This window comes from Lathamus discolor, chromosome 3, assembly GCF_037157495.1.
Source record: "Lathamus discolor isolate bLatDis1 chromosome 3, bLatDis1.hap1, whole genome shotgun sequence".
Taxonomy (NCBI): domain Eukaryota; kingdom Metazoa; phylum Chordata; class Aves; order Psittaciformes; family Psittacidae; genus Lathamus; species Lathamus discolor.
The window spans coordinates 66,502,626-66,528,711 of record NC_088886.1 but is presented as its reverse complement, the minus strand read 5'-3'; the positions used below and the strand labels follow the sequence as shown (position 1 = coordinate 66,528,711).

The following is a 26,086-nucleotide window of genomic DNA, read 5'->3' as shown; positions in this document are numbered from 1 at the left end:
AAATACCCTTACATTTATTCCTGAGTAAGAACATTCCCTTTCGTCTGGAAAGCACATCTGGATCACCTGCTCTGTAGACAAGACATAGGAGAAAAAGGGCGAAAACATGGGAGTTGCTTTGGACCAGAAGAGCGTTTTCAGAGTATCATTGATCTATGTAGCATTTGTGGGACACATCTGATTGTGCCTTAAACACCCCAAGCTTTCAAAATGGTGTATTCTTCCCCAGAGTTGCTGGTTCTGGGGCCTTTGGCAGATGTCTTATTAGAAAGCTTCTTTAAACCACAAGATTTAAAACTGAGTCTTTTGTCCCCAAGTCTGCAAACACCCTGAGGCTGTTGGTTCAGTTGGATACATCCAGCATTCAGTGGTCGATGACCCTCAGTCATCGTCGGTGCTGCTGCTGCTGTCAGAGATGGTGGCACTTTGTGCTCCACCTGCAGCTTCTTTTTGGCTCAAGTCCGCAGTTCCCAGTGAGCCACTGTTCCCTTGTCAATGGTCTTGTCAACTTTGAGGCCATCAATGTCTCCCCTGACACTCCCTCCTCGCACACAGGGCACATCACAGTCAGGTCTGAACTTGTACCAGCCACAGCTTTGCTCGTGGCAGTGAAGCAAGAAGCTGTCATCTCCCTCTGCTTCACAACGAAGCATCCTTCACGACGCTGGGCTGCACAACTCCCTGGGGTGTCTGCACTGTGAGAGGTGCTGCGAGCCAGCTTGGCCCCAAGCATGGCTGGGGAGAGCAGGTGGCTGCGGTGCTGCCCTTCAGCCCTGGGAAAGACACATATTTACAATCATCATTAGAATTATAGAACCCCTGAAATTCCCCTGTTTCAGTTTGAATCCATCACCCCTTGTCCTGTCACTACCTTCCCTCTCTGGCATCCAATTCCCAGGCTCTCAAAACTTGCTGGTTTGGCTGCTCCTCCTGGCTCTGTGCTGGACTGGAGCTGCTCACAGCTTAGGAGCTGAAGGACAAGTCTAGGTGGAAATCACCTCCAGGGACAGCCCTGTTTAAATGCAAAGTCAATGTCAGTGCGGGCATGACTATTTCTGAGACACAGTGGAGGTGTTTGACCACAGCCATCAGCACCTTGCTTGCTCCTTGTTGTCTTTTAATAGTATATCGCCAACAGTTGTCTAACCCACCATCCAGGGACCTGACCAGCTTCCCTAGGGCTTTGTGTTGTCACTGTGAGGGGCCTACAACGGATATCTGCCTCCCATCATGTCCATACCCTTCCTTTGGACTGATCCCAAAACCTTCTGGAGCCACATCAGAGCTGAATCTGGGCCCTCATACATGCACTACCATGTATATCTCTGCTTGGTAAACCCAATGTACTTCCAGGCCACAGTTACTTGTTAATCCTCCTCTGGCCTCTTCCCTATCAAGGCATCATTTAAACTATTCCACAGCCCTGCTGTTGACTTTGATCATTTATTCACAGGCTGGACAGATTCTCTCTGTTATGAATTACAGGGCTCTAATTGGATTGAGAGCCAGGCCTGCACCTTCCCTTGTAATTTAGCTTTAATTAATGCCCATTCATTATTAACTGTTATCAGCCAAGCTTAATATCAGCTGGTTATTACCCAGAGACCAGCACAGATTGTTTTCGTCTCCTTTATTACCCATTTCAATAACGTCTCCCTCCCCTGTTGACAGATGCACACAGACCGTGTGTGTCAGCATAAAGGATGGCTGTTAAGCAACAACGGGTCTTTCAGAGCTGCCAAAGTCAAAGGGAAGTCCTCCTGTGTCTCTAGGTAAGTGCCCAAGGCAGTGTGGAAAGGAACAATGCCGCTGGATTCCTACAGGAGATAGACACTTCACCTTTTGCTTCTCACTAAGGCACAGAACCTGGCATTGAAAGTGGGAATCTGCAATTCTGGAGCTATTTTGAAAGAATGGGGGCATTTTCCTGTTCTTTTTCTAGTTTCCATTTTCTCATTTCTGGCTTGAAGGAGAAAAAAAAAAAAAAAAGAACAGAAAAAGAAACCTTTCCTTCCTCTCCTCTTCCCTTTTATCACATTCCCCCCCTAAAATAGCAGCAGTAAAAGTACCACAAAGCAAACCCAAGAAAACAGCAATCCAAGTACTCAGGAGAGGGCTTCAGAACCTGGTTAAAAATAGAGAGCTGAAGGAGAAAGAAGAATGCTTTGCTCCAGCCTGTATCCACTTTCCATCCTGCAGAACCACTCCTGAAAGTCCTCCAGCAAAGCCAGAGGCTTTGAAGCCAATGCAACCATGCTGCAGGCTACTCCTCCTGCTCCTCTGACTTCCCCTGCAAGCAGAGCGTGTTGAAAGCTCTTCTGTCACATACAGGGGATGGATGGAGACCAGGCAGGCACAGGTAGGAGTCAAACTGAAGCATCCACTGAAATCGTGTCATGGTGATAAGGGATATCCCAGACACATGCTGCTGCCTCGTGGCAGAAGGAAAGGAGGGAGAAGTTTTGGGTGACAAATCGTCTCATCCCCACATTGCCCTGGAACTGTTAGCCTGAGCTGAGTGCATCCTCCATCTCTTCCCTGCAAAGACTTCATTTGGTTTAATTACTCTCATTTGGAAGTCAATTCAGATTGGCTTTCCTGAAGATGCCTGCCTAGAGCAGCCCTCAAGGAACCTAAAACCAATTGCAATTGGTTTCAGTTATGTATCAGCTCCCTCAGGCTTGACAAGAACAGGGCAAATGGGTCAACAAAGCACTTATAAAGATGCTTTCCTAACTTGCTTTTTACTCAGGCTTTCAACACTGTCAACTTCTGAGCCCTCAAGGTTGGAAAGAATCCTACCCAAAGAAGAAACAAGTAATAGAGGAGGAGCCTGGTCTGTGTTGTCAGAAGTGTGATGGATAGAGGAGTGTCCCTGCATGTGCACATCCCCAGGCAGTGGGTCCCACAGCTCCTCACCATGGAGCAATGCAGCTGGTAACTGGGCAAGGTGGAGCAATGTCTATGGGTACTGCTGTGATTTTCCAAGCTTGTCAGAATCACATGGCAGGAACCAAATATTGGATGCTGCCAGTCCCAAAGGGGTTTTGTTAGCCAGGATGCAGCCTGGCTGATGGCCCAGCATGTTTGCACCCATGGGCTACCAAAGCAAGAGCTGAGGGTGGCCACACCAGTTGATGTGAGGACATGTGGAAGGCTTTACTTCAGCTTTGCTCCATGGTGGGCAGCATGCAATGGTGAAGGGGCAAGGTTTGGAGAGGAAGAGCACACTGAAACCTTTTCTAGCACTCACTATTCAGAGCAAAAGGCTGGTATTACAGTGGGAAGAAGGATCAAGAGCAAAACAGACTGGTTTGTCTCCTCTGCTGCTCCCCCTTCCCCCAGTTCTTTCAGAGCAGGAGCAGTGACTGCCGTGATCTCTGGCTCTCCCATCATCAGGTTTCAGCCACTTCTAAGCCATACTCTGAAAATCAACTCTGTATGGCCTCATCTGTGACCCAGAAACAAAGAGCAGAGCAGAGTTCACATCACAGCTTTCCCTCTTGCCAGCAGCCCTTGTAATCAGCTGATAACCAGAACCAAAGGGCTTGATATGGTGCTGTTCTCCAGCGCCTGGGACCGATACCCTGTCCTGCAGGAAACAGATAGCCAGTGTGAATCCAGGCATCACCTTGGTTTGCTGAAAGCACTCCTGGCTGCTGTGTCCAAGTTCTCTGCTGGCATGAATGGATGTGTCCTGACAGCATTCCTGTAAAGCAGGAACTCTGCAGCAGTGTTCTGTGGCCTCTCTTTCCCGTTTAGATGAGGGGAGAAGAGCTGTGGTTTGCATTTGCTGACCTTTCCATGCAACAAAGCACACATGGTCCCTGACCATGCTGGTGCTTCTGGTACAACAGCAGGGCTGGAGCCTGGGGATGAGCAGAGAATCACATAATGGTTTGTGCTGGAAGGGACCTTAAGTTCATCAGGTTCCAACCCCCTGCCACGGGCAGGGACACCTTCCACTAGAGCAGGTTCCTCCAAGGCCCTGTGTCCAACCTGGCCTTGAACACGGCCAGGGATGGGGCAGCCACAGCTTCTCTGGGCACCCTGTGCCAGCCCCTCAGCACCCTCACAGGGAAGAGCTTCTGCCTCATCTCCAACCTGACCTTCCCCTGTTTCAGTTTGAACCCATCACCCCTTGTCCTGTCAGTCCCTGATGAAGAGTCCCTCTCTGCATCCTTGCAGCCCCCTTCAGACACTGGAAGCTGTCCCGAGGTCTCCACAAAGCTTCTCTTCTCCAGGCTGAACAGCCCCAGTGTTCTCACTGGCAAGGCAACTGTGGGGAGCTGGAAAGGTGCCTCGGGGCATTGCGAAACCTTCTCCCACGCTTCTCCAGGAGCAGTATGCCCAAGGCTGGATTCCTCACATCACCAGCCTGCACCCAGAAGAGGCACATACGGCATCTAACACTGAGGAAGCGTGGTTGGAAGGTGCCACAGAGCCAGCCTGAAGGGAGGCTCCTTGCTGGGTGAGTGGCACTGTCCCAACCCTTGCCAGGACCTGCTGCTCCTGGCACGGTGCCACCTCAGAGAAACCATCCAGCACTGCTCCTGCTCTAATGAATCAGGGGAATCTCTAGCTAGAGTTAAAAACAAAGGCTGGACCTGCTGGCAAACCCAGGGCATGCCCTGTAATGCTGGTACCCCCTAGCCTGCTGCAGGAGGAGATACTGATGCTGTACAACCCACAGTGTGGCATCTCTCAGTGCTGGTCCTAGTGCCCCAGGTAAATCCAGCACCAAGTCCTTCAGGCTGGGGAGGGGAAGGGAAGGGCTGGGGGCGTCCTCCTGCGAGGCTGGAATTCATGCTTTTGTTCTCACTCCATTTGCTGTTAATTGCTTCTGGCCACTAGCAGTAGCAGTGTAAAGCAGCATCGGCACAAGGCCATGTGGCTTGGAGAAGCCCAGAGCAAGCAAAGACAGCTTGCAAAACAGGCATTCCTCTGCTAACAGTGGTGTTTCCCATTGCTCCCAGCCTTTCTCAGAGCCTCCCTCAAGTCCAAGGGTCCAGAAAGCCGACTGGGTTTGGGATATGGAGACACCAATCTGTCCCTGTATCAGAGACAGGGAAAAAAAGGCAAGGAAAGCAAGAAATGAATAGCAACCCCCAGCTATTCTGACACAAAGGCAAGCCAGCATGAAGATGTGCCCTCCAACCTCTTGGATCCTCTTCTCCAAGGCAGGTGGTGTTTTGTATTCTGCTTCCTCTAGCATCCAAATTCCTGCCCTAGTGCAGGGAGAGCTCCTGAAATAGCTGCTTCTAGCCCCTTTCTTTTGGATGCAAATCATTGGTATTCTGCAAGAAGAGCTCTCACTTGGAGAGCTATCCTGCCAGACCTGTTCCAGCTGATTTCCTCACAGAGCTAAAGCCCTTCCTATAAAAACCTTTGGCTTCAAACCAAGCAATCAGCCAGGATTTGCCTCCTTTCTTTATAATTCCACAACTGTCCCCTCCTCATTTGTTTCCTTTGGTTTCTCTCCCTTTCACATCTGCATTACTGCAGAGCACTGTTACTGAGATTTACGGCTAAATTGCATCTGGCATACAGGTAATTCAATACGCACTTGCTGGTCCAGTTTGAAAAGCAAACAGCTTCTCTCACCATTCTGCTTTAGGCTCAGCTACTTTAATTGCCTGGGACATACCATGCACATTGTAAGTATTTGGTCCCAGCTCTGAAGCTCTAAGCTCCCTCCTGCTCTTTGCATGCGAATTGGGATCTTGGCAGTGTTAGGGGGTGCCCTTTCCCACACTGGAATGAGTGGGTTCACTTCTTCTATGATTTTATTAATTGGGTCATTGGTGAGGAGCAGCAGAGCAGGGGAAAGGCGAGAAGGGGGAGCAATGTGGCACTGCAGGAGACACAGGTCACAGAACCAGAAGAGCTGAGTTTGAAAGGACCTCTGGATGCCGTGAGTCCAAACCCCTGTTCAAGGTTGGTCCAGCCATGGCTGTGCCCAGCTGCTGACTGACTGTCTTGAAGGATGAACTTGGTTTGTGGGAAGTTGCTTCTTTCCAGGCAGGATTTTCTCAGCTTTATTTCACTCCATAGAAGCAGGAGAGATTGAGAGCTTATCCAGGAGAGAAGGCAGGATATTAAAGCTAAGACATGCTATGCCTTCAGCCAAGAAGGCAAAAGATGGGAAAAACCTGACTTCTCCAAGATTATGCAGCTCAGTGATTGAATGGGAGAGACAGCCGAGGTTAAACTCATGCCATGGACTGTGTGGCAGCAGCAGTACCAAGATCATTTGTGGGCTTCCACACTGAACAATGAGCAAGGGAAACTTGAATCTTAGCTACTCCAATGACATAGCCAAACGGCCACGTTGGATTAGTCCTCACCACAACCATGCTTTGCAGCACAGGAGGTGCTTTCATGATGCGATCACCTACACTTCTCCTGGTGAAAGGAGCAGGCTTTAACTTACTGCTGTGAGGATGCTTAGAAAGCAGGAGAGCACAGGCATCACTCTGGAGGAGAATCCATGCTTTTCTGCACATGGGCCATGCCAAAGGGATCTTGCTTCACCAAGGTGCAGGTTACCCAGCTCCCCAAAGCATGGTGACACCTCACAGTGCAAGGAGCATGGTGGAGGGAGAGGAGCCTTTCCTTGAGTGCCAGGTCTCCTTGGCAGCTTCTCTGAGAAGCAATAGAACTAAAACCTGTGCCAGAAGGCAAACTGAGAAACCACCCAAATCTCTAATCCCCAGGCACAAGCCTGGGTATGCCCTGGGATGGGAAATTTATATCTGTCAACAGGAACTACATACAACAAAACCAAATCCAAGGGAATTGCATTTTGCATCTCACAGCTTCCTCTTTTGCTGGCTGCTGTGCTCTAGTTTTGTAAGGTTGGCTGGTTATAAAGTCATGTTCCCAGCTTCACCAGACAGTCAGATCCCTATGCACTCTCCTCCTCTTTTTGTATCTGTTGCAGACCTTATGGTATTTGTAGAACATCTTGCACAGTGAGGTCTCAGTCCTCTTCAGACCCCTGGGTAGGAACATACTGTGAATTTTCTGCTCTGCACCAACTGACCCTGCTCAAGTAAGTCCAAAGAAACACCAAAAAGCTGCTGCGAGGGCTAAAGCAGCTCTGAGAGAGCTGGGCTGGTTCAGCCCACAGAAGAGGAGACTCCTTAACAGGAGCCTTTAGAGCAGCTCCAGTGCCTAAAGGGGCTACAGGAAACCTGGAGAGGGGCTTTGGACAAGGGCCTGTAGGGACAGGACAAGGGGAATGGCTTTAACCTGCCAGAACAGGGGAGACTGAGATGAGCTCTTAGGCAGAAGCTCTTCCCTGTGAGGGTGCCAAGGCGCTGGCACAGGGTGCCCAGAGAAGCTGTGGCTGCCCCATCCCTGGCAGTGTTCAAGGCCAGGTTGGACACAGGGGCTTGAAGCAACCTGCTCTAGTGGAAGGTGTCCCTGCCTGTGGCAGGGGTTGGGACTGGATGAGCTTTGAGGTCCTTTCCGACACAAATCAGGCTGGGATTCTATGGCTCCGCAACATGCTCAGGCCCTCAGCAGAAGCACACAAAGCTAAGAGGAGCAAGAGGAGGATTATCCATCCCGAAAACTTTCTGAAAGGCCCACAGATGAGGACCAGAGAAAGACAGAGGCCACATACAAACCCCAGCACTCCAGCAGCCTATCTGCAATGCAGTGCAATCAAGGAGTGACTCTGTGGCAGGCTCAACTCTCTTGATGAGCTGATGCAGAGCGCTGCACGGGCAGTTTGTCTTTAATGGAGGGCACTCCTTTGGAACAAGCACTTGGCACCAGATGAGTGAGGAATGAGATGGCTCTAAGCCTGTAATTTAATTAGACTGTGTAGAGCTGCCTAAGGAAAGGACCATTTTCTGAGCAGGCTGCAGTGCTGGTGCCTGGCAGCCTGGACACTCTTGCTGTGTCACACAAAGGCAGAGCAGAGACCTAAGCTCCAGGTCTCTTTCCATGTGGGCAGAGTTCCTGTCCTCCTTCCATTTTACAACCAAGCAAAGATCTTGACCAAGACAAGACAATGATCTCCTGCAAAAGAGTGCTGTGGTGGTCATGTCTCCCCTGATGAAGTGGAGTAGCCCCCACATGCACTCACATATACACTGCAGGACAAGCTGGGGTGGGCAACACTTGAGAGCACAATAAGACCCTCTCCCAACTGTCCTTAGTGCTCAGCTGCAATTTGTGGCCCGGGGCATGTCCAAGCACAATGACAAGCTGTGGGTGACGGGATGCAACAGCCCTGAGGAGAAGGACTTGGGTGAGGAGAAGCTCCCCATGACCCAGCTTCAGTGTGCGCTTGAGCCCAGAACCCCCATGTGCTGGGCTGCACCCCTAGAGCGTGAACAGCAGATCAGAGAGCTGGACCTGCTTGAGCAAGTCCAGAAGAGGGCCTTGAAGATGCCCTATGAAGATGCACCTCTATGGAGACAGGGTGAGAAAGCTGAGAGATTCCTTCTGTGATGAAATGATGGAGCCGAAAGAGCTGTGAATGAGGGACCAGCCTGTAAGGGCAGGGATGCATCAGCCCATCCCTCCAAAAAGGAGGGCAGCTTGGGCTGATTGATGCCTCATCTCTGTCTCAGGGAACACATGCAGGGTAAGCCTGGCCTGAAATGTGAGTGGGATCAGTTCAGCATGAAGATTTGGTCTGAGCCTTTCTGAACTTCAGGCATGCCTGGGCTATGGCTCCCTGCAGCACCAAAACTGCCCGGGTGCAAACCAATCCCTGCACAGCAGCAGAAGCCCAGACTAGCCAACAGCAACATCTCATTAACAGCAATTGGCTCCTCACCACATATCTCCCAGGCCCAAGCTTGCATCCACCCCAGTAATTGCTCCCTATTATGTTTTCCGGATGCTCCAAGGTGAAAGGGAGCTTTGTACAGGAGTGTTGGAGGGGGGAGTCTGGGATACAGCAAGCTGGTGAGCAGTTGCTCCTGCAAAGTCCTGATGCTGAGAGAAAGGTAGGGCTGGGGCATCCCATTCTGCTCCTCAAAGCCTCAGCAAGAGCTCCTAAGCCCAAGGGAGAAGGGGGAGAAAGCAGTTCTGGCATCTCACTAAGTGTCCTGGCCAGTGTTGCTGCCTGTACGCTGCTGCGGGTGCTTATTCAGGACATACCTCATAAAAATGCCCTCAGGAGATGTCAGTTGCCCAACAATGCCCCCAAACATGGGGAAGAGACTACTGGTTGCAATCAATGTAGGTGCAGTGAGTCCATCCTGCTACCCTGGCAAGGGAATATCAAGAGGTCCAGTGCTCCCAGCACACAGGGATAAGATTGGCCACTGAAAAGGATGCATGGGCAACTGGGGTCCAGGTCTCTGACCTGCCACAGCATTCCTGTGGGAAGCTTTATACCCTTCCCGAAGGAGGAGACAAGGGCAGTAGGAAGCCCACCTCATCCTCATGACTGGAAAACCAACAATCCTGCTTTTACAAGAAACATCCAATGGTTTCCAAGCTTGTCTGAAAGATTTTGGGAGTGGGGATATTATTACATTTTAGTTCACAGCAGCATGGCTAACCAGATATCCATCTTCCTCCTCCACTGTGTCTGACCTCAGGATAGGCAGGGACTGCATCTGCTCATTCAGGATGACTAAAGCAGATGGCAAGGGGTTTGATCCAGCTTTCCCCACCCAGAATTGCACCCATAACATGTTCCTCCTCCAAGGAAAGGGTCTGGGGTTTGGTTTTTTCCCAGTACATCTAACCTCAAATCAAGGGCAGTCACTGCAGTGACACCCATGTGAAAATCTACAGTCTTTTACACCAGTACAACATCACCATACAGGCAAGTTCATGGTTTTATCTGGAGCATGGCCATCCCACCCTGGGAAGTTACACCCCATTGCTTCACAGAGACTCTGGGAAGATGAAATGTTACATCAACATCTCATCTGATAGGGTAGAGAGGGACAGAGATAGCCCTCATTTAAGGTGCCCAGCAGCAGTTCTCTGATCAGCAGGCACAAGGAAATAGGCACCTTGATGTTCAGTGTTCCCCTCATGCTTCAATGCCCCACTTCAGCAGCTGAAAATGCTCTTGAATTGACAACGCTGACACTGGGAAAGAAGCCAGGGAGCGTGGGAAAGTGCCCAGATTCTCCCTGTCCGTGTGCAGGAAGAATCTGGGCACTTCATAACCATTACAGTCCTGGGCAAGTTACTTTAAGTTAGAAGTGACTGAACACTGGAATAAAGGGAAGATGGTAAATAAATCCCTGTATATTTGTCCATTGACCAAGGAAACATCCGTCAAAAGCTCAGCAGAATTGATGGAGCCACTGCCCAAAGACAGGAAGCATTAAGGAAAACAGCTCGCAATATACACCCTGCTTTGACACCAGCTTGGGCTGATGTGTCTGCCGCAGACCCAAACCCTTCAGATCAAGATGGCAGTGGCTCCATTTCACATGACACTTGGGAAGAGAAGCTTGTAACAGCTACCATATATACATATCTACATATATGAAACCATAGTCACTTCCTGCAGACTACTGGAGGGTCAGAAGATGGGAAAGGCTTTTGAGCACTGGATTTTCTCAGCAACCGCCACTACCAGTCTACAAGACTGGGGAGTGCTGGCCATGAGTGTTGAGTAACCTGCACTTACCACTGGGCTGAACTGGTCCCTCTGGGGAAGTGGTGAGCGGTAGAGAGGATAACAGCATTAAAGCATTCCCTTTGCACGCACAGGGAGAAAAAGTCTGGGTAAATCTGGTGTAGGCAGGGTGCACTCAATGTGGGCAGGTCAGGGCCAGCCTGTTAATAGCCAGCAAGCTCTGACCCGAAAGCTTGCTTTGGAGAAGGAAGTCAGGAGGAGCTTATGTCAGACTAAGCTAGAAGTGTCTACATGCATGACTGAAGGCAGAGGCTTGTGACAGGAGGCCAAGTGACTCAGTTGTGGTGGGTGGGGGCAACAAGAGAGAAGGGGATGTGGTTAGGGAACAGGCCATGAGTCACCAAGGAAGCACATATGTTGATAACAGCTGGATAAACTCAAAGCAGAGACATAAGGTCTGCTCAGAACATCCAAGCTACACTGGAAGCCAAAACCTGGAGACAGCAATCCCAAGGGTGAATGCAACAGACAGTTCTAAGTGCTTGCCACAGCCTTTTCCTGCTTTGCAACTCAGCAAGGGTTGCAGGATGAACATCTTCTATGGGGCAGCCACAGCTTCCCTGGGCACCCTGTGCCAGCACCTCAGCACCCTCACAGGGAAGAGCTTCTTCCTTATATCCAGCCTGAAGTTCCCCTGTTTCAGTTTGAACCCATCACCCCTTGTCCTGTCACTAAAGTCCCTGATGAAGAGTCCCTCTCCAGCATCCTTGTAGCCCCCTTCAGACACTGGAAGCTGCCCTGAGGTCTCCGCACAGCTTCTCTTCTCCAGGCTGAACAGCCCCAGTGTTCTCAGCCTGTCTCCACACAGGAGGTGCTCCAGCCCCTGCTCATCCTCATGGCCTCCTCTGGACTTGCTCCAACAGCTCCATGTCCTTCTTATGGACACCAGAACTGCACGGTGCTGCAAGAGCAGAGTAAAGGGGCAGGATCACCACCTGCTGGTCACTCTTCTTTTGATGCAGCCCAGCATATGGTTGCATGGGATTGAGACTTCCCATCCTAATCCCTGCTCTCCCACACATGCTATCTAGTTTGCAGGTCCCCCTGCCCAGGTCTAAAATGTCCCTGAAAACCTCCTTGGGAGCACAGTCAGCTTCAGCTTGCCCATTCAGTTAGATCTGCCTTCCTTTCATGCTTTCCCAGCAGCTGTTTAGGCAGCAGGTGCTCATTCCCTTGTCCACTTTGAAACCAGAGAGGATTGCTGTTGACTCACAAGAAGCATGTCACAGTCACAAGCCTGCTTCTTTGCGTCCATCACTGCTGTGGCACTTCCCCTTTGATGGGGAAATGGGAAAGAAGCAGCGTCAATGTGGCACAGAAAACTCAGCTTTGGTGTGTTCCTGAAACCTCAATTAAGTTTTAAGTCAAGGAGGCTCCATGACTCTGAAGAACAGGCACATAAACACTACATAACAGGTATGAATTCCTTTCTGTCAAGCCTAATATTTGCCAACATGTGCTGTAAACACATATTTTATGTTAACAGCCCTTGTGGAACAAATCGATTTATGTGACCACCTGAACACAATATCTGGTACCTGCATGCTGCAAAGAATAGGTCCTCCCTCCAACTGCTCAGAAGCAACAGGAGCTACAATTCCACTTTGTGGGCTCTCAGTGAGTTAGTTTACCAAGAAAAACCTTTCTTTACAGATTCATTAGCTAGTGTCTGCCCACAGGGATTTCAGAAACACATCAAGGATGCCTTTCCTTGCTAGTATTAACCTTGGTTGCTGCAGTGAGGCACGGGCACTAAACACAATGAGCTCCAAAGATGTGCCAAAGAGTAATGCCAGTTTGGATGTCCTGTTCTAGGGCAGATCAGCCTCCCTGGAAAGCCATGATGTGTTCTCTTTGTTCTGCTAGGTCCAAAGAGCTCATTGCTTTGCTACAGAAAGTCATCTCCAGTCAGAGCTTGGCATCAAGAGTGAGCCCTATGCCAGGGCATGTCCTGGCTGGGTTCAGGAAACCCCACAGGGCAGAGGGACCTGTGAAGTTGTAAGTACACCGTTCCCAAGCAGGCAGCCTGCTGAGAGTGCACTTCTTACCCTGTTCCTATCCACTCTCCCAAAGGCAAAGACTACTGCTGCTGAGCAGCCCCAAGCCTAAACCTCCTACAGAGAGCAATACAACCAGTGCAGTGATGGTGGGGCACTAGACCTCAAAGGTGCTTACTTCTGGCACTGGGAGCATTCACATTAACTTAGATGGGCTAATTACTGCAGTACCACAGCCTCCACAAGTCAAGTAGGATCATTTCCGTGCCTAGATAACCTTAATGATGCTCCTGTGTGGCAAGCTGGGAAGGCAGCTAAGAGAGAGCTTATAGGTTTAGAGAGGCTGGAAATGGAGCCAGCTAAGATGGTTAGAGGAGATAGAGGTGCATGCAGACAAGTGCATGCACGCAGGCATAAATGTCACACTGGTAAAGTGAAACCATCAGGATGCAATCTTCTCTTTCTTGCCAGCCTACAGTCTGCTTTTTGCATTTCTTTACACTAGGACTGTAGTTTTCCTGGGTGGGAATAGCTGTACACAGGTACAGCACTTTCATGGTATCACTAATGTCCTCACTAGGATGAAAAGAGACTGCCGAATTTCCAGCCTATGCCTGCTTCATACACAGCCCATGTTCTCCAGTCTTGTGGCACAGTGTCCCCATGTCCTACCTTTTCAAAGGGTGCAAATGAGGAGCAAAACTGTAGCCATAAGATACAGGGGGCAGAACTATACCCACACTCAGTGTTGTATTTCCACAAGCCCACTGTTTAGCATCCCATTGTAGGACTAGATCTGGGGAAGAAAATTCTACATTAATGAGCTCTTTGCTTTTAAAAGCCGGGTCTATAAATGGAAAAGAAATTAATGGATCCCATTCCTTGGCACAGATGCCTGGTGATGCATGCTTGTGTAAGGAACGTCTCTGGCAGAGCCAATGTCACCTAGTCCAAATTAGAACAGGTCTAAAGCTCAGCTAAAAATCAAAGCAAATCTGGCTCAGGCTACTGAGGGCAGTGATGAGCAATAACTGTTTGCTCAGAAAAACTGCTTCCAGGAAAACCAGCCCTGTCTTGCAAGGACGCGTTTCAGGGAGCAAAGAAGCAGGATCTTGACTGCTTGGAAGTCAACACCACTGACTTCCACAGAGCCAGAATTCCTCACCCCAAACCCTCCAAGACTAATATAGTGGCATTTAATAGAGAAGTATTTAACCACAGGTATGTAAGAGTAATGCATAATGCAGAACATGGCTGAGCTCTTCAGAATTCACAGCATCCTCCCACTGACAGCACAGAGCTGTGCCCCCAACCATGTGAGTGCACAGGGCTACTGCAGACATCCCTTGGAAAGGGGGGAGGGACAGAAGCATGACTGGGCATTGCAGGACTGGAAGTTTCACACCAGAGCAAGCAAATGCCAGACCCTCTGTGTTCTTGCCAAGAGCGAAATTCCCAGAAGGAAATGGATGCTGTCACACTACTGTCACCTCAACAGCATCTGTGTATGTCAAAAGGGTCACTGCTGGGTGCTTCCTCAGGCATTACTGCTCCTCCCTGATCACTCACAGCTCTCAGCAGGAGCTGCTAGCCAGAGTGATGCTAACTCAGCATACTGGAGGCAAAAGTGAGATGATGACCCTTTAAAAATGCATACACCACTGTGCATGAGCTCTCTGTGACATACACGACTGCTGAGCTCCATGTGAGGCAATGCAGATGAAGGACCAAGAGCACTTTCTGCCTCACACATCCCACAGACTAACAGCACACACACATCCTACTGCTGTGACTCAGTTACACTCAGTACTCTGTGAAGGTGCAATAAACTGGTTTGCTTCCAAGCTCTTCCTATCTGTGCCTTGGTGTCAGACAACACTGGAAATAATTTCTGGAGACAGGGAAGGAGTTGCCCTAGGCAAATCTAGGTGCATTAAATGGCTGGTGAAGTCACAAGAGAGTCAGAAGCCAAATCAATTAGAAGTCAAGGCTTGATACCCTTAGCTTTACAGGAAGTTTCACCAACCTGCATTAAGAAAAGACCATGTCTTCTCAGGAAGTGATACAGAAGAGTCAGGATGGAGGGGATAGAACCCCCAAAGTCACTATTTGAGGTGCCTCAGAGATAAAGCAACTTCTTCTGCTTTGTATACGGGTTTTGAAGATGAACCGAGATCATTCAAGTGCTAAAGCAATGCCCAGGCAAGGATGCTTTCCTGTACCCCTCAGTGTACTACAGATCCAGGAGGGCAATTCCAATAGCGCATTGCCAGCCTCGGCAGCTTTCCCTGGGGCTTGATCCAAAGAGGCCATTCGAGTTCAGGACACAGAGACTGCACAGATTCTGTATTACAAAGCAGCCACCTCATCTCTCATGGACTTCTGTAGGTGTTGAAACACACGCTCCCTCCTTGAGCCTTTCCAGTATGGAAGGGAATCTACAGGCTCAGCATCTTTGGTTCCCTGAATGAGGCTGCAGGAGGGGCAGGCATGATGCAGTCTGGCAGCTCCAAACCATGCCTGCTGTGGAGCACAGTCAGTGACTGTGCTCTCTGGAAGAACACTCTTCCATTGCTTCTTCAAAAGGATAACCCAACTTTCCCTATATATTTGCATGAAACCAGTATCCACAAAGTGCTTGGGATTAACATGGCTGATCTCTCCCATCCACCAGCTGTGGGTTTGGAATCAGAGGAGGATTGCAATGGGTTTGCTGCCAGCACTTTCCTGTGCTCCCACTTGCCCCTACAGCTTGAGGAGGTTGGACAGGTTCCTTCACCATGATGGAAACAGTTAACAAGAGCTTTGCCATGTCTCCTCCCAAGTACAGCATGGCCAGCACTGTGTGAGTCCCCAGCTGAAAATGAAGAGCTGGGGACCATGCGGCCTGGTCCCTGTGTCAAAGGGAATGTGATAGCAGGGAAGGTGCAGGTACTATGCTCCATGTTCTCACATGCAGCCCTGCGCTCACCCTGAGCCTGGTGGGAAACTCCGAAGTCATGCTGGCTCCTCTGAAGAACTCCTTTGGTTGCAGCTTGGGTTTACGTGGAACCATAGCTTGGGTCGGCAGGAGCCTGAGGGATAGCAGATACCAGAGTTACTTGCACACGAAGCCCGAGCTGTTCCCCTTGGGAGGCACTGAGACCTGCAAGGAACCTGGGGCAAGCATTTATCACCTCCAGTCCTGCTACCAGCACCCACTGCAAACCCCCAGCACTTCACAGCGTGGCTCTGACCTCCCGGGGATGTGCGTTTTTCTCCTCATTTCCAGAAAAGTGGTTGCTATGGCAACGAAAAGGATTTACATTTTTAAATGCTTCCTCAAGAACATTCATTCAAGAGGCTGAGGATCAGGAGAACAGACGGATGCAATGCAACACGATGGCCCCAGCATGGGACAAGAGCTTCAGAACAAGCCCAGGTGGTCATGCATGGACATTTGTATATGGGACTGCTTCCCCCAGCAGTGTGACCAGCAGCTCAGGGAGGTGATCCTCCCCTCTGCTCTGCTGAGACCCCCTTTTCAGCATTGTGTGCAATTCTGGTGTCCTCAGCATAAGAAGCACATGGAGCTGTTGCAGCAAGTCCAGAGGAGGCAACGAGGATGAGCAGGGGCTGGAGCACCTTCTAAGGCAGAAGCTCTTCCCTGTGAGGGTGCTGAGGCACTGGCTCAGGGTGCCCAGAGAAGCTGTGGCTGCCCCATCCCTGGCAGTGTTCAAGGCCATGTTGGACGGAGCTTGGAGCAACCTGCTCTAGTGAAAGGTGTCCCTGCCTGTGGCAGGGGGTTGGAGCTGGATGAGCTTTAATGCCCCTTCGAACACAAACCAGCCTATGAATCTATGGTTCTATGGACAGGCTGGAGCATAAGTGCCTCCTCTTCACACTTCCTCTGCAAAGACAGCTGCTTACACATGCATTGTGGTAAAGAAGATCCAGAGAGAAAAGCTCTGTTACTGGCAGCTTGTCAGGGAAAAAACCCAACCACAGAGTCTCTTTTCTTCACTACTTCTTCACAAGATACGAAAATGGAACCCACTGTTCTCTTTTAAATGGTCAAGGACATTCAGGCAGCATCCACCAAGTTTCCTTCCCAAAAGGGATTTAGAGAAAGTCCTCTGAGGGATAACTAACTGGCTAACAGACAGGAGACGAGGATAAAAATAAGTGGAACATTTCCACCATGGAAGAAGATCATCTCTGAGATCTGTTATGCTCACACTGCTCACTATAGTTACTCACAAGACAGCCACTCAAGCATGTGTTTGGATGCCTGGCCACCAGCAGAGAAGGGAAACCTCTTAAGTCCAGATGTCATCATGGAAAGGTACTCCTCTGAGCTGCTGCCTGGATGGTGACATGGAGGAGCCACTTGCTCCCTGTACCCACCTCTGCCTCAGCTTCCACATCCTACCTGCAGAATGAGAGGAGCATGCACACACACAACAGGAGGTGGAAACCTTCCAGTGAAAGGGGAACAAAGTCACCCTGGGGACACCCAAAGTGGGCTGGGAGGGGAGACTCTGCTACCTCCTACCCAGCAAGGCAGAAAATGAAACCATTGCCATGGTCTTCCCATGTTGGAGTTTTCAAGGAGGTTTTGCTGGGCCTGTGGCTGAAGTAGGCAAGGATCCTGTTTGCAGAAGGTACTATAAAGAAAGGCAACATAGATTTCAAACAGCTCCTACCAGCAAAGGGCAGCTGGGGCAGAGCAGTGATATTAATGTGATATTAATCTCATGCCTGCAAAGCACAGGCATGAGCATGCCCAAATTACAACACCAAGTGACAGTGCTGCCTACCCTCTGGCTTGGCATCATCTGTTCCCATCCAAAGGAGCCGTGTCGGAATTGCATCAGAGATTCTTCATGACGAATGGCAGACAGGGCCCAGGGGCCGAAGGGAGCACTCTCAGGGTGGGTCTCTGCACCTTGCCTGCTGTTTAGTAAGAAAGGTCTGGGTTTGGTTTGATTCTGTCTTCTTTGCAAGCCAGAGATGGCAGCTAAGCTCTCCCTAAGCAAAGGACAGAAAGGGCAAGGAAAAACACATTACCAGAGGACTTAGCTCTATGAAATGCATGCTCCAGTGGGATAAGGAGCACAGAGAGATACTGAACCACCCCAACCTTGTGCAGGCAAGAAATGGGGCTCTGCATCCTAGTTGCAGCTCAGAGAAATACTGCACTGAAGTGTCTCTTCTCTTGCAAGGAAGAACTTCCTTAGGTGTTCTTTAGACAGTCGCTGCAGTCCCTCTGGGACTGTCACTCCAGAATCTGACACTGCTTTTAGGAGCAGAGCTCACAGAGATGTGATGGGGGACACAGCCAAGCCCACCACTGCCCCTAACAGACACTTGACTCTGAGGAGGAGCCCTCAACTTGGCTGAATGCCACTGGCAGGACTGAGCCTTGTGTGCCAGATGGGTTTGACACCCCTTCCTCCTCCCTTCTGTGTGCACACAGACATCATGATACTTCCTGTTGTAGCTACCAAACCATTCATTGCAGCTTCCCTCACCGCTTTAATCAAATGCCATTAACAACAGTTTAAAAGAGGAAGAAACCTTCCCAGTCCCACAGATTTAGATCCACTTAGGCCTCCCCTGAAGTTCAAGTGCTCCCCTATAATTATTATAGCCACTAATGACTCGGCCAGTGACACAGAAAGCCTCCGAGTCCTTTGGCAGTACCACAGTGGTCTCTCCAGCAGCTCAGCTTGATTTGGGAACCAGCAAAGACAGGAAAGATGCCAAAGAAAACCATGGTCATGAAGAGACCAGGGCTGCTGAGGACAAGGAGGAATCAGCTCAAGTGGTTGGGGGTGTGGAGGCATCCCCAGCAAGCCCAAGGCACTACCAAACTGCAACAGCAGCAGGGGCCAGGCACAGGGTTAAAGAGAAGAGCATCTATTGCCTGTGGAACTAACCTACAATAAGGACATCCAGCCAGGGCTGAACAATGCCCTATCTGCATCGTGAGCCTGAAGGCAGAAGGAAAACTGTGTGGATAGGCATAAGCGAAGTGGTTTGTATTCAACCTGTGTGTGTATGTATTTGAATAAGTGATTCTCAACTGAGCCAAATGTACATGCTCATTATGCTGTGAGAGTTTAAAAGCAATTAGCAACACAAATCCTGGTGTGAACCCTGCTCTATGTTGTTGGTTTGGTTTTGCCTTTTTCTCCCCATCCATCACAGTATCCAGTAAGTAATTTCTTACAAGTCTTTCTTCCTGGCCTGAAGCTGGGATCTCACACAGCCTTTGCCCATGCATTAATCATTGCTCTTGTCACTCTCAGCCTGGGCCCTTGTTATCTCTGCTTTTCTGCCAACAGCCAGTGATGAGAGGCCATGCTTCCCCTGTTCCTGTGCTGCAGGATAGGGTGCTCCACACCAGATGTGTTCTGAAATGGGGATACCAGAGGAAAAAGGCAGACTCAGTGGCAGAGGAGACACGTGTTTGGAAACTGCATGCAAGCATGACAGAGCTGGGCTGGTTCAGCCTGGAGAAGAGAAGGCTCCTTAAAGGGAGAGCTGAGAGCATCTCCAGCGCCTAAAGGGGCTACAGAAAACCTGGAGAGGGGCTTTGGACAAGGGCCTGTAGGGACAGGACAAGGGGAATGGCTTTAACCTGCCAGAACAGGGGAGACTGAGATGAGCTCTTAGGCAGAAGTTTTTGCCTGTGAGGGTGCTGAGGTGCTGGCACAGGGTGCCCAGAGAAGCTGTGGCTGCCCATCCTGAGTGAGTCTTGGGGATGAGAAGCTGGAGAGATGGGCATTTGTATGGCCCAGAAACCAAGCCACAGAGCAGGCCAACCATGAGGAATCAAGCAGTGATGTGCTGCCATGGCAATACCAGGCCAGGAGAAAAAGCTATTAGCAAGGCTTGTATAAGGTGGGTAATTAATACAGTCCTCCATGAGGGGAGGTTGTATGAGATTCCCAACCCCACTAATGATGCTAGCAGAGAAGAGGCTGTGATGGTAGCTCTCCAGGAGCTGATGCTGGTCTTCACCAGCCCATCAGCAGCAGGGCTGTCCCCCAGCAAGTCTAAGGCAGACTGCACCAGTGCTCACATAAAACATTCATGATCCACCGTGAATAGTGGAGTTTTGTCATGAGAAGGGGGAGAGGGACTGGAGACAAGCTTTTAACTCTCACAGCAAGTGAGATGGTAACAGCTTTCAAAAGCTCTAGCAGCTGTGTCACCCCACCAGCTGTGGGGTGGTCACCTGTGCTCCAGCAAACTGAATGTCCCCGGAAGACGGGTGGCTTGCTGGAGGTTGGCTTTTGATTGTCCACAGTTGTTTGTTTGCTTGCTTCTTCTGGGTTTCTTGGTCTTAAGACATCCTTCTTGAGCAGCAGGGTTGGTCACAGACCTTTCTGAAAGAGAAAGCAGGGATTCTTAGGCAATTGCATGATTTCAGAGCTGAGGTTTTAACTGAAAGCAGACAATAAGCTAGTGCTGTGGCCTGTTCGCAATGCTGGGGTTTGGTTCTGGAAGGGGCTTGCTACGGGGAGAAGAAATCTCCCTCTACCAGCCAAGTCACTTGCTCCAAATAAGCAAATTCCATTATTCAGCCCCAGAATTGCCAGCCTGCAAACACAGGCGTTACTTGTGCCCTGCTCCGTATCCGCCTCCCACCTACCGGCTGTTTCGCTGGTGCATCTCCCATCCTGAGCCTGCTTCAGCAAAGCATGCTTTTCCTCCAGGGCAGCTTCCCCAAACTCCATCCTCCTCTCTGCTAAGGAATGGCATCTGAGGATGGATCACTTTGGAAGCCGCTGTTCCCCTGTTATCCAGGCTCTTGTTTTCATTCAGGCCTTTCCTTCTCCATCTGCAGAGATGGACCCAAGCAAACTGTTGTCAGCAAGCCAGGTTTCTGCCCCATGCATTGGTTCCCCCATGCCAGAGAGGTTAGGGGAAGTGCAAGGGTTAAGACAGGCTGACTAATGGCAATGCCAGGGACAAAAGCAATGGATTTACTAAATGAAGCAGAAATTCCTGCTGTTTTCTCTCCTGCTCTTGCTGGAAAGTATCTGCCTGCTCTCCTCCCAGCTTGTATCCAGAACCTTGCAGGAAATAAAACTGTTCAAAGATCACCTTTCTGGTTGCAATAGTTTCTAACAGATCAAAACACTCCTTGGCCAGCAGCAGCCACTTCTTCGTCCCCCCACATCTGGTATGGCAGGGGTTTATTAGCCATTCTTGATAGTGTTTTCTTCCCTCTTCTCTGATCCACCTCAGGTTCTCTACCGTTAGAAATGCCCTGCCCTCTTACCACCAGCCTCCTCCCAGATTTATTTGGGGCAGAGCAAAAGAGTAGCTAACATCCTTGGGGAATTCCTGCGTTTCCTCTGGCTTACTTTTCCAGGGCTCTCTGAAATCACCCTGTCAATCCATGTGACCCCCACAGGCGATCAAGTCTTTCCAAGTACTTGCTGAAGAACTGGAAAGTTCATTTTAAAGGAAAAGCAGTGGGATGGCTCACTCCCTGTGTGCTTCTTCCTCTGCAAAAGAAGCCATATGGCAGTGCTTAAATGCACTTACTGTGCTGGAACTATTGGCCTTCTGGCTTCCTTCTCCAAGGCTGCCCAACTGTGCAATTGCCACCAAGCTGCCACCTGCCTGCCTGGCAAGCACTGTCCCAATCCCTGGGCTTGGAACTACTGCAGGCAGCTCCATTCCTGGGTGGCTGCAGAGTGCTGCCTTCATCTCACCTCATGTATTCCTGATCTCACCTCTGTCTGCATTAACTCCCTCCATATTTAGGTTCTCGTGATGTCCCTGAGGATCCTAGACCTTGGGCTGAACCAGGGCTCAGCACCTCACTGCTAATGGGACACACTGGGGGCTTGAGGTGAGGGTAGCTCTTAGGGCAGAAGCCACAGTGTGACAGTGACAGTCACTGGAAAGCTTAGGAATGTTTTTCAGATCCCTTTCAACCTGCTACACCTCAGATTTATATTGGCCTGGCTCTATGTCACCTTCCAAAGAGCCATCAGGCAGGTATGTTGCTGCTGGTACCCTCCAAGCCCCAGGCTCCTAGATAAGCTGTTCTGTAAAGCAGCATTTGGGGCCATCTGCTTCTCATCTGCCTTGGACCCCATGATGCTTACCAGTACTCTTGTTGTTTACCATTTGGGAATTATTTTTCCCTCAGTCTTGAGGGAAGTCACAGGTAGAAAAAGCCAAATCAAAAAACCAACAAACCTGGTTGAATTTGGGGCAACATCGATGTCTGTTGCTTCCACATCACACAGTGCCATGCCTGATGCCCGTACCTTAACTCAAACCATGCCAGCTTTGCCATAAAGGCTTCCTGTGGGAAGAAATGATGACATGAGAAGACATCCCTTCTTGGAGCAAGAAACACTCCTTTTGAATGCAAGTCAGTAAGATTCTGGTGCTTGGGGATTGTCCTGTGTGCCAGGACCTCGCCAGAGTCCACCACCGAGTGCTCCCCATCCGCAGAACCAGCAGAACCATGTGAAGAGCAGCTAGATCCAACCACGTTCTTAGAGCTGAGTAGCTGGAAACTGCATGAAAGGAGAGCCTGATCTGCTCTGAAAAGAAATGCAAAACCAGAGAATCTGAGGGGAAGCCCAGCAGTTGTTAAATCACAACAGCAGGATTCTGCCTTATGATCCACAACAATGTGAATGATAAAATCCAGGTCTCTACTTTCCTATTAAAGAGAAGACAGCCAGAAGGCTGTTCAACATTAGAACCCAGGTGGGGAACAGGGTATGGGACCCTTCTGCTGTGCTGGGAGGAGCAGCAGGGATAAACTAAATGGTATCTACTGGAAATATATGGCTGAGTTAAACAGTACTAAGATTTAATATAAAAAACCCATGTTTGGTATTAAACTCACTATAGTTAGCAGGTGAGGCTCACTTCAGTCCTAGGAAAGAAGATCCACTGTGGGTTCACCTGCAGCTTAAACAGATCACTTGACAAGTTAATCCAGGTCCACTGTCCTAGGGCAGCCAGCCCTTGATTACCACGTGGTAGATTGCACAAACCTGACGAGACTGGGGTTGTTTGGCTCTGCTGCGCAGCCAGGTCAGCCCAGGCGCTGCCTCAGTGTCTGACGCATCCCCTCCAGTGCTGGCAGCCAAGCCCTGGTGCCCATGATGATAACAAAGGCTGGACCTGGCAGAGAGAGGAGAGAAGAGCATCAGCTTTAGCACCAGATCAGCCATTCACACACTGCCTCCAGCAGCATTCACCCTCATAATGCTCCTGCAAGCTCATACAAGCTTAGCTGGAGAGGATGTGCTTCACACAGTTGGACCAGAGGCGTGCTCTAGGCAGCTCTAGCAGAGCAAATGGCCTTTTTCCTGGGCTTTGCTTGTGTTATTTGATTATCAGGACTCATAACTCCTGTCCCAGACTTCCAGAGGGGTTACACACAGTCAGAGCACCCAAAGGGAAAGGAACTGCTGCTACCACAGCACCCAGCCCTCCAAAAAGGTGACATTTCAGTCATGTCGTGCAGAACGTCTGTCAGACACCATGCCCTAGGATCAGGGGCTGGCTCAGAGACAATGCTAAAAGAGCACCCATTAATCCCACTTGCTTTGTAAAAAAGTTGTATTTTTAGTGCTTATGAGTGGTGCCAGATTGGCAGTGTTATAAATAGAAGGTTGTATTTATCCTACTGTCTAGGTACCGCAGTGCTAAGTCAGTTTTATGACCTGAATAAATCCAGATTAGATTCTCTCAAGGATGCATCACCATAGAAATAACATTTCCTCTTTGCATTCATATGCATGGCTAAGGAGCATGGATTATGGCAAGGGGTGGGGGGGGGTGCTGCCCTCATAAGCCAGCCTGATGCTTTCTGATCTGCCTTGATGAGATGCAGACTGACATTCAAACAAGACTGTGGATCCCAGCTGAAGATCTCCAGGTCCTATCTAAAAGGTGATTCCATACCTTGCATTTTGGGGTAAAAAGCCTACAGCAACACTGGCAGATGAGGCTCTGCCTCAACCTGGGACAGGAAGCATCACACTCTGCCCCTGGATGATGGCCAGAGCTCAGTTGGCAGATGAAATTATAGGGTCCTTGCTGACATTGGCCATACCCACAGTGACAAAACATCAGGGTAGAATTAAGAAGGAGCTTTGCTGCTCTGCAAAAGTGAAAGAAAGGGAGACAGAAGGCAAAAAGAGTCCTATCTGGTAGAGTAACTTACAGGCTATTGCTAAGGTGCTCTTTTTCTACCAAGCTGACTGCCAATAAGTATTAAAAATGAAGAATAATCCTTCACCTCTTAAAAGAAATAGGAGAGATGGTAACTCCCCCCTCAGTTCCCTTCCTTTTTTCCTTCATCTCCTGATGCTGCTTCATCAAATCTGTGGCAACATGTCAATTCCCAGCACAACAGGCACTTTCTAGTGGTCACACACCTCCCTCTTTGAACAGGCTGTGCTGCTCCCAGCGCCAGAGGATGCTGAACAGCTCAGCAAATGCACCTCCTGCAAAAACCAGCCCTTCAGGATGTCTGCTCCCAAAAGTGCCATCTCATTCCTTATGCTTCCATTTGAGCCTGTGTCCCCCTGCAAAAACCCAGACATGCGACATGCCTGAAGACTGGCTGTTCTTCCTCTAGGTTCTCCTCTGCTGTCTATGGCTAGCAAGCAGGAAAAGGCAAGGGAAAAGGACTGGTAGCTTTCAGTTACCCTGAAATTACCTAGTTCCCTACCTGGGAAGCAGCCTGTCAGGCTGCTTTGGTCTCTGCAGTCTCCATTGGGAGCCCAGAGAGCAAATACACTGGGAAGCCAAGCGTATCAAAGAGCATATGAATGACAGCAGCTGAAGGGTTTTGATCCTTTCACTCTCTGTGAGGTTTTTATAGTTCCACAAGCTGGAAGCCTGAATGAGCACAAGCTGCTTGGCTTCACATGCAATGTTTTGTCTGGTCAGCTGCTTGGCAGGAGGAGGGAGGGTGCTGGGTTTTGATGTACCACACTGCCTGCCTGCCCTAACTCTTGGTGAAAGCTTGCTTCTCCTCCTTATGCCAGAAAGGGGGTCTGGAGGGCAGGGGTGCTTCAAGCTCACTGGAGCCCACTAAAAGTATGAAAAGATGATTGTGGAAAGAACCACAGAATCACCAAATCAACCAGGTTGGAAAACCCCTTTAAGCTCACCAAGTCCAACTGTTCCTCAGCACTGCCAAGGCCACCACTGACCCATGGCACTGAGGCCTCGTCTCCATGGTGTGTGAACACTTGCAGGGACGGTGACTCCAGCCCTGCCCTGGGCAGCCTGTTCCAATGCCTGAGCACCCTCTGGGGAAGGAATTGTTCCTCAGCTCCATCCAAACCTGCCCTGGTGCAGCTTGAGGCCGTTTCCTCTTGTCCCATCCCGTGTTCCTTGGGAGCAGAGCCCAGCCCCTCCTGGCTCCATCCTCCTGTCAGGCAGTTGCAGGGAGCGATAAGGTCCCCCCTGAGCCTTCTCTTCTCCAAACTGAACCCCCCAGGTCCCTCAGCCATTCCCCATCACACTTGTGCTCCAGGCCCTTCAGTCCTTACCAGTTTTCTCGGATAGGCTCAATATCTGGGTCTGGAACAGCTGCTGGTGAAGACTGAAGGATCGGCTGGTCTTGTGCTGGCCTTTGTGTGCACAGGAATGGAAGAAAAACAAAAAATAAGTCAGGGTGTGAGGAAAAGGAAACCTAAAATAGTAATAATAAAATAAAAAGAAATAAAAGGTACTCGTGCACAGCAAGATGAGAAGAACTAAAGCAAGCCTTAGTGGGAGTGTTATTTGTTTGACGTTGCTGTCTGATTTGAGACTCACATGCCTGAGCTCTAAACCCACCATAGAGTAATCACAGAGTTGCAAACCCAGCCTGCACTGCTAAATGAGGCTGTTGGTGAACTTCCTGGTATTCCCAAGTGGCACTGCTTAACTCACGTGCCAGGCTGGTGTGAGAGTTAGTCACGATTGCTTAAGGCATGGAGGCACCAGAGCTCCCTGGATGATGACGATCCCATTTCACGGCAGCTCTTAAGGCTTCAAAGTGAGTTCCCTCTGCCTGAAATGAAAGCAGCACAGAATCATAGAATCACGGGATGAGTTGGGTTGAGGGGACCTTAAAGCTCATCCAGTTCCAACCCCCTGCCACAGGCAGGGACACCTTCCACTAGAGCAGGGTGCTCCAAGCCAAGAGCTCATCTCAATCTCCCCTCTGGCAGGCTAAAGCCGTTACCCCTTGTCCTGTCCCTACAGGCCCCAGTGAAGGGACCCTCTCAGACATTCTCCAGAAAATAAGATAGTACAGGGGAAAAACCAGCGAATTTTGTTGAAATGTCTATTTTGGGATTAAAAACTGAAGCCTTTTCAGGACAGAGGGGATATTTTACTGCACAAAGCACTGGTTGGGAGGATGAGACACCCTGGAGGCATGGGAGTAGTTTGCTACCCCAGTAAGTGTGAACACACCAAGCTT

General features: G+C 49.9%; 3 long non-coding RNA genes across 3 annotated transcripts; 1 reads left to right on the top strand and 2 right to left on the bottom strand.

Annotated features, from left to right (window-relative positions):
• Positions 1–25: 25 nt before the first annotated feature.
• On the bottom strand, positions 26–22,558 carry LOC136011039 (uncharacterized). The gene is made up of 5 exons (XR_010611160.1): positions 22,499–22,558; positions 21,835–21,943; positions 20,270–20,458; positions 19,853–20,003; positions 26–773 (listed from the first exon to the last, which is right to left on the bottom strand). It is a non-coding gene; the product is annotated as an uncharacterized LOC136011039 (long non-coding RNA).
• On the top strand, positions 1,685–3,738 carry LOC136011038 (uncharacterized). Its single transcript, XR_010611159.1, has 3 exons — positions 1,685–1,772; positions 2,200–2,359; positions 2,753–3,738. It is a non-coding gene; the product is annotated as an uncharacterized LOC136011038 (long non-coding RNA).
• A 45-nt stretch (positions 22,559–22,603) lies between the features above and the next one.
• On the bottom strand, positions 22,604–25,812 carry LOC136011041 (uncharacterized). Its single transcript, XR_010611163.1, has 3 exons — positions 25,552–25,812; positions 25,167–25,247; positions 22,604–22,779 (listed from the first exon to the last, which is right to left on the bottom strand). It is a non-coding gene; the product is annotated as an uncharacterized LOC136011041 (long non-coding RNA).
• Between the last annotated feature and the right edge of the window lie 274 nt (positions 25,813–26,086).